Source organism: Sebastes fasciatus, chromosome 12 (genome assembly GCF_043250625.1).
Source record: "Sebastes fasciatus isolate fSebFas1 chromosome 12, fSebFas1.pri, whole genome shotgun sequence".
Lineage (NCBI taxonomy): Eukaryota > Metazoa > Chordata > Actinopteri > Perciformes > Sebastidae > Sebastes > Sebastes fasciatus.
In genome coordinates this window covers 913,988-921,487 of record NC_133806.1, presented here as the reverse complement: position 1 = coordinate 921,487, position 7,500 = coordinate 913,988, and the positions used below count along the sequence as shown (strand labels likewise).

The 7,500-nt window shown below is 44.8% G+C and overlaps 1 long non-coding RNA gene across 2 annotated transcripts in view; it reads left to right on the top strand.

The window, feature by feature from the left end:
- Nucleotides 1–7,179, top strand: part of LOC141778303 (uncharacterized) — a 73,671-nt gene extending 66,492 nt beyond the window's left edge. For both annotated transcript variants that reach the window (XR_012596043.1, XR_012596044.1), the window contains exons 3-4: nucleotides 322–443; nucleotides 6,942–7,179. This is a non-coding gene — a long non-coding RNA (uncharacterized LOC141778303). The remainder of the gene's footprint in view (nucleotides 1–321; nucleotides 444–6,941) is intronic.
- The last annotated feature ends 321 nt before the right edge of the window (nucleotides 7,180–7,500 follow it).

Here is a 7,500-nt window from a genome sequence, read left to right as displayed (position 1 = left end):
CATTAGTGTGCATTAGCCCCGGAGTAAGAGGCTGTTCTTACTGTGAAATCATCACTGTTTTGTTCTTTGAGACTTTTAACTTGCCTGACCACCCTATTAACCTACTTCTTGACCACGTCACCTTCATTTATCACGGTACATCAATGTGTTACCCGTGGAGATGTGCACTTTTAATTTCATCTAATGAAAGAATGTGGGAAGCAAAGTTATGAATGTTCAAAAGAAGCTGATGCAATATCGCACCATGTTCTTCTTGCTTAAGGCAAATAAACATATTTTGATGGTGTAATTGAACTGAGCTATTGATTATTTTCATTACAGTGAAGATGAGTAAGAAGACGAAGGCAGTGACAGGTGAGGAGTGGACGAGTGAGGAAAAGATGGCACACAAGCACCACCAGGATCCCCGTGAACCATCACTTGAAACAGGAAGTGAGCCTCAGGTAAGCCACTGACCTACATGGGATGTAGTGAGCTGCTCCGACAGACATATGCATTTCACCTTGGGAGCACCACTAAGTGTTACAGGACTTGCTAAGCTGCTTAGCTGGTAGCTTGATTTGCCTCAGCCTTGTGCACCACGAAGGCTCTGCAAAAAGTAATGCTAGCTCTCAAAAATAAAACCAGTAATCTGCCTCTTGTTACGCTCCTGCGTGCCGGAGCACACGGCACACCGTGTTAGACATACTGTAAAATGATTGATTGATTTCTGCTCGGCGGTGAGACACTGACAACATGTATAAATAATAACGCAGCTATTCCAGTCACTTTGAGAGAAGTACGGTGGAACAGAATGTGTTTGTTGTGCTGAAGAAACACACACGCTATTTTAAGGGAATTCAAATGGGTAATTTTCTCCTCAGCAGGGAATTGGTAATATGAGTAAAAAGGAACAAATGCATTAAAACAACTCAGCTTAATGATTACAGTTGATGTATAAACTGCCCATCTTTACGGCCCCCAAAGGTTGAGCGTGTAGCGCCGTCGTAAAGGTGCTGTTTTATGCATATAGCAACATTTTATTCAGTGTAGGTAAGTCTGGTATTTCACAGTGTGATTAGCCTCGGCTGTCATGAATACCAGATTATGTTGTGGACTGTCAAGAAACCTCTCGCTCAATAACCCCGGTACATTTTTAATACCACCAGCACATTTACAAGTCTCTCCTCCGCACTTACAATCAAACACAGTTTTTGCTCTCACAAAAAAAAGGTGTTTAACTCGTCCCCCCCCATCACCCGCCCAGTTGAGTGAATCAAAAAGCTGGCGTTTGCTTCTTCTCTCCTCCTCTCTCTCTCAATCAGCAACTTCTCCCTTTGATCTTTTATTCATATGATTAAGTCTGTGTATCACCACACTGTTCATTCTACATTTCACTATATGATGAGAGCATCTTTTGAAGTTGGGCATCGCTGCAGTGGAATCACTTTTCACCAATTATAGTTTTGAATTGAAACACTCTCCATCTGGTTTTAAATTGTTTGACCTGCAGTGTAAATGCACACAAACAGCTTCCCGTGTTGTTTGTGGAGCATCCACTGAAATATTTTCCATCTTAAATGAAGAAATGACTGAAACACTTGGGAGCTTCCCGGCCCGCGTACCAGCGATGGCTCGTGTCACCCAAAATCTCTTTCATAAACACATTTATTTTGTATCCAGTTATTCACTATTCATTACGTTTTCCTTGTTGTTCTGGCTTCTGTGCTCCACATCTATTTATTTTTCCGCTTGGTTATTATAATGCTTTACCCTTTCTCTTCTCCTCTCCTCCGTCTCCCCCTCTTCCTCTTTTTTATTTCAGTCCCAAACACCTCCATCCATCCTCACTCTGCCCTCCTCTTGCCCGTTTGTCCTTCCCTGTCTTTCTCTCACTCACATCTGCTTTCTGTCTCTCACCTTTATGTTTGCCACCTATCCCCTCAATCAATACCTTTAACCCTTGTTCTCCACTCCCCCTTTCCCTCCTTCTCTCTCTCTGTCTCTACCATTTCAGACTTTTCCTCCGGAGATAAAAGGTTTACGAATGTTTAATGTCAGACGTGTGAACAAAGCACAGGAGCAGGCACCGACAGCGGGGATCTGATAGAAACATATATAGAACCTAATGAGCAAAAGACAGCGGAGTGCGGTGAGCGTGTAGTAATAAGGTAACGCTGGTGAGCCTTAAGGAAAGAGGGGAAACAGAGAAAGAGTATGCATTCATGTGGAAGGTAATAGGCAGGTGTAGGGTAACGTGGGGGAGAGACTAAATATTGTGATTCATGTTTTATGACGCTTTTCTCTCAGACTAAAAATGGATGAGAAATGGTTTTGAAGTTTTCAATGTCACTTGTTATCCATATTTACTCCGACTGAGCCGTTTGCCGTGACTTGTGGCTCAGAGTGTTGCCCTGAGCTAAAGAGCTAGCATCGCGCTGACGCTGATCTCACCAGGCACGCCGGTGAAACTGTCAATGCGTGTTTTTGTCAGTACGCCACCATGTAACCTGCCACGGGATAAGGTGTGAATGTGCGCTTTTGTGTAATTGTAAGATCCATGTCACACCTGCGTTGAGTCTGGATGAAGGGAAGAGCACACCTGTATTTTATTTTTCTCTATTTCAGTTATTATTCACTGACAGGCCATCATCAAAACAAACAGAGCAGTAAAACACACAATAGCAGATGGACATTTGTTTGGACTGCATCCTTTTTATGCCCCAAATACCCTTCATCACACATTAGTCCACCCCCCCACCTCTACCGTGCACAGATATCACCTCCACCCACCTTCCCAGTGCCCCCGTGGGTGCTGTAGGTAGCAGACCCAGAGCAATGGAGCAGCAGAACCCAGCAGTGGATTAGCGGCAGTATGTGAGAGAAGCCAGATCCAGACACACTCCTCTGGGGAAGTCAAGCCAGCTAATCCGACCCCAGTGTTTACTCTATCAACCCCCTCACCAGCTGCACTTTGCCCGCACACCAACACACCAACACACAAACACACCAACACACAAACACACCAACACACCAACACACAAACACACAAACACACCAACACACAAACACACCAACACACAAACACACAAACACACCAACACACAAACACACCAACACACAAACACACCAACACACAAACACACAAACACACAAACACACAAACACACAAACACACCAACACACCAACACACCAACAACACACAAACACACAAACACACCAACACACAAACACACAAACACACAAACAAACGAGAACAAAATAGAACCCAGGTGTGAAGATTTCAACTTAGATGTTTTGGCCGAGGTGTACGGCCTGGCTGCACGGCCTCGCTGCACATGAACATGCAAACAGGCGAACGCACAAAGAAAACATCACCCGAGCGTGAAGATTTCAACTTAGATGAACGCCGAGGCGCACGCCGCCGTGCATCTACATTAAACAGGCACACATGTTAGTGTATAACCCCGGAGGGCACACGCTTTATACACTAATAGTTTTGACACTTTTATTCACACATGTGCATGCACTCATGCAAATACCATACACATATACAGTATCCATACACACACATTCACAGACACCTGTCCAAGCCCCTCTGGGGAGATAGTGGAGCGGGTAGTGGACAAATAATGACAATAGTGATACAAGCACCAGATATGGCATGATGATTCCCGAGGGGACGCTGAGCAAATATGAACAATTGACCATTTGAAAATCCAAGATGGACCTGCTGATAATGGTTTCTCTCATAGAAATTCATCTACTAGGTGGAGTAGGGGATCAGTAGTCCAACGTTTCCTTCCCTGAAAGACCAGCAGGAATATGAGCAGCTCCATATCCAACACCAGCTGCTAGAACTGGAACTGTTGACTCTCAAGCCGCAAAAAAACACAAAGCAAAGACTCAGCGGACGGCCAGGAAGTAAGAAAACACTTATTGGAGGATGTTTAAGCTGTACAAATTAGATCAAGCATACAAGAAAACATATAACTCTACATCACAATCCTTCAAATTGACCAAGTACATGCATTCCCTTAAGAAAAACATCCTCCGCCAGTAAACTTGACAGCCTTCTTGCAGTTAAAAATTGTTAAAACTATCAAAATTAGATCCAGCATGCCAGAAAACAGATAATTTGACAGCAAGGTCACTCAAATCAACCAAGTAGATGCATTTCTATGAGATAAATAAATCATTATCCGCAGGTCCATTTGGCGGTCATCTTGAAAAATGGCCTTTTTCTTGGATTTTCAAGTGACCAGTCGTTTATATTTTGCTTCGTGACCCCTCGGCAATCATCATGCCAAATTTGGTGCTTGCATCACTATTTGCACGATTTGATTGAGAGATGGATGTTATCGGCTCCACTAAGACCTTTGGCCCCCGTGTGACACCAAAACCTTCCCAGGCGTCGGTTCTGATACACGGCCGCTGCTGATCAGAACATGCTTCCCAGATTCACCAGTCCAACAGCCTGAGTCCCTGAGGGGGCTGGTGCAGTCACTGTAGCAGTCTGACTGGCTGCTGATCCGGCCGGTTAGCCGACTGCTTCTGTTCTTTTTGATGCGGCGGCCAACACTCACAAGTACATTCAACCCATGAATCCTCTTTCTAGGATGATGAGCTAAAGCTGGCAAATGTTTGCACAGAGATGCCTCCAGCTCGTACACACAGACCGTGCTCGCTCACATGTATGCATGTGCAATAGTGCTTCAATTTGGCATGAACAGTTACATAGACATGGACACACACACACACACACACACACACACACACACACACACACACGTAAGGATGCACACAAGAAAACAGGAGGATCAGGGAAGAGGCAGTCTGATTGCTCATCAAGCAGCAAGCAAGAGCTGGCGAAAGGCATCAATACGAGTGAAGCGCGCTCTCCTGGGCCCACCTGTCGATTACAGTGGTAAAGACAAGCTGCCCGGTGCCTCGATCCATTCCCAGCAGCCTCCACTGGGCCTGTAGACACCTGAAGAATTCTGATGCCGGGAGGGAATAAGGGACTTCACGCCGGCAGATATACGTATTGGTTTGCCTCTGCTGCATAAACCATTCAGATAAACAACTCTACGGAGAAATGGAACGGGGATACAAATCTATCACTCCTGTGGTAGCGATTCAGTTTGTGAGGATGGAATGAGATAGATTACAGTAATATCAAACTGTCCACAGAAACATGTAAAACGAGACGTTCACAAAGCACTGCAGCACGCTGCGTTGAGCTGGCAGAGACTCCGTAAATACAGAATCAAACATAATTCACAAAGTACATTTTATTTACAGCTCAAACATCCTAAATAAATCTGCAGCACATTACAATTACAAATGTGATATTTATCACCAGTTGACTCCTCCAGAGTTTGAATTATGTTTTCTGAATATTTGGCCAAAGGACAACAATCCCATTGCCCTCTGCTGCCTCATAATTAGACCAGATTAGAGCAGGATCAAGCTGTTTTCTCCCATTTCTCCTCCCATGGGAGAGCAGGGCTCGGGGTGGGAGGGCTACCCGTCTAGCCAGCTAACCTTGGACACGGAACAGAAACATGAAATATGATAATCCAGACGGCCGTTCTGCATTTGAGAGGAATTTTAGGGAAAGGGGAAAGATTTTCTCTGTTTTCTCTTCTAATCAGTCGATTAACTGTTTGAAATACAAGCAGGCTCTGAGATGAACTGTTCTCACTTCCTGCCGCTGTGAAAGGAAAGTCATCTTTCTGTCTGCCACTTTGGAAAACATCTCCTTCAAATTATTTATTCAAGTTTCTCGCCAAAAAACTAAATTTGACAAGATTACATTTGAACACATCGTAACGTTATGATTTACCTTCGCCCAATATCATCTCATTTTTACTGGTTAGAGGTTGAACACATCATAATGGAATCAATGGAAACTCCGTTAACATTAGTAGCTCCGTTATGCCAAAGAGTATAGAAGCAAAGAGATGAAACTCTTTACTACAACGCTTGTTATATTTAGATAATTATAATTTATAATAATAATTTCATTGTTCGACACAGACCATTTTGGTAGAATATGACAATAGAATAGAAATAATTAAGTTTTATTTTTGTACAGCACTTTGGATGTTTTACTGGCGTCCGGTCGTCGCTTTCAGTCTTAAATGGCGGTGGCATAGCTCTGCTGCTGGGCGCTGACGTTGCAATGGAACGAACAATTGACTTTCACTTCTTGGCGATATACGTTTTTGGTTATACTCTGTTATTCATACGTAACTGCGATGTGCGCATGCGATTCCAAGGAATTGGACAACTGGGAACCGGTTCTCAACGGGAACCAATGTCTATTCCCATTTCGCTGTCCGCCAAAGTGGCCTGACGATTTCATCCTCCACTACCAACAATGTACCCGCATTATGCGAGTGGCGGGTGTTAATTTCAGACCCTGAATACAAGTATGAATACATTAATAGTACATTTAATCTGAGGAAACATGATTTGTTGGTGATGAACGATGAAAACAGTCCGTTTCTTCCGGATGCTTCTGGTTGAATCTGGTTTCAGCACCACGGACAGTTCTCCTTCTGGTTTCCTCCTCGGATCCAGAGAGAGGCTCCGGGTTCATTTATTAGGCTTCCTTATGAACTCACCCTGCTGACTTCACGCTAATAAATCTTGCCAATAGTGGGACACAGGATATTGATTTCTATGGAGGTCACTGCAGCGACAATTATTAAGTGGGCAATATTCAAACCAGAAGACCATGCACATAATTGATTTGAAAGCTCACCTGATATCGGAGCAGCTGCTCTCAGAGAGTAGAAAGTTTCATTTAGATAAAATAAGAATGTAGTGATGGAGTTGATGATGCTCTGGAAGAAACCAGAGCGAGTGATGTTCATTCTGTGCGTAATCACGGCCTCTTCTCTCTCTCTCTCTCTCTGCTGCTCCCTCTGTTTTCTTCCCCTCCGTTTCAAAGTGAGAGGTCGGTGACTCTTCCAAAGCTAGATGGCAGAGAGCCCCACTGCAGCTGAGCTCAGCTTTTGCTCCGTCATCATCCCATCTTTGCATTGCAAATGCCCGAGTCACCATCACTCCCAATAACAGCTCCGCTCCATCTCCCAAAATGAAAATCAGAGTTATGGTGGGATTGCCTACCGGGAGAATTTCTTTCATCAACTTTCGGGACGGGACGCCTGCCTGTCCGAGTGTTCACCCTCCACCCCCTCTCTCCATCCTCTACACCCTCCAACCTTTACTCCTTCTCCACCTCCACCCTCACACACATGCTGTCATTAACAGAGGTTCATCTCTTTGCCAGGATTTACATTCTTCCCCATAAAGATGCACCTCCTCCTTCCTCCTTCCCTCCTCTCCTCCTCCTCCTCCTCCTCCTCCTCTCCTCCTCCTCCTCCTCCTCCTCCTCCTCCTCCTCCTCCTCCTCTCCTCCTCCTCCTTCCTCCTCCTCCTCCTCCTCTCTCCTCCTCCTCCTCCTCCTCCTCCTCCTCCTCCTCCTCTTCCTCCTCCTTCTCTCCTCC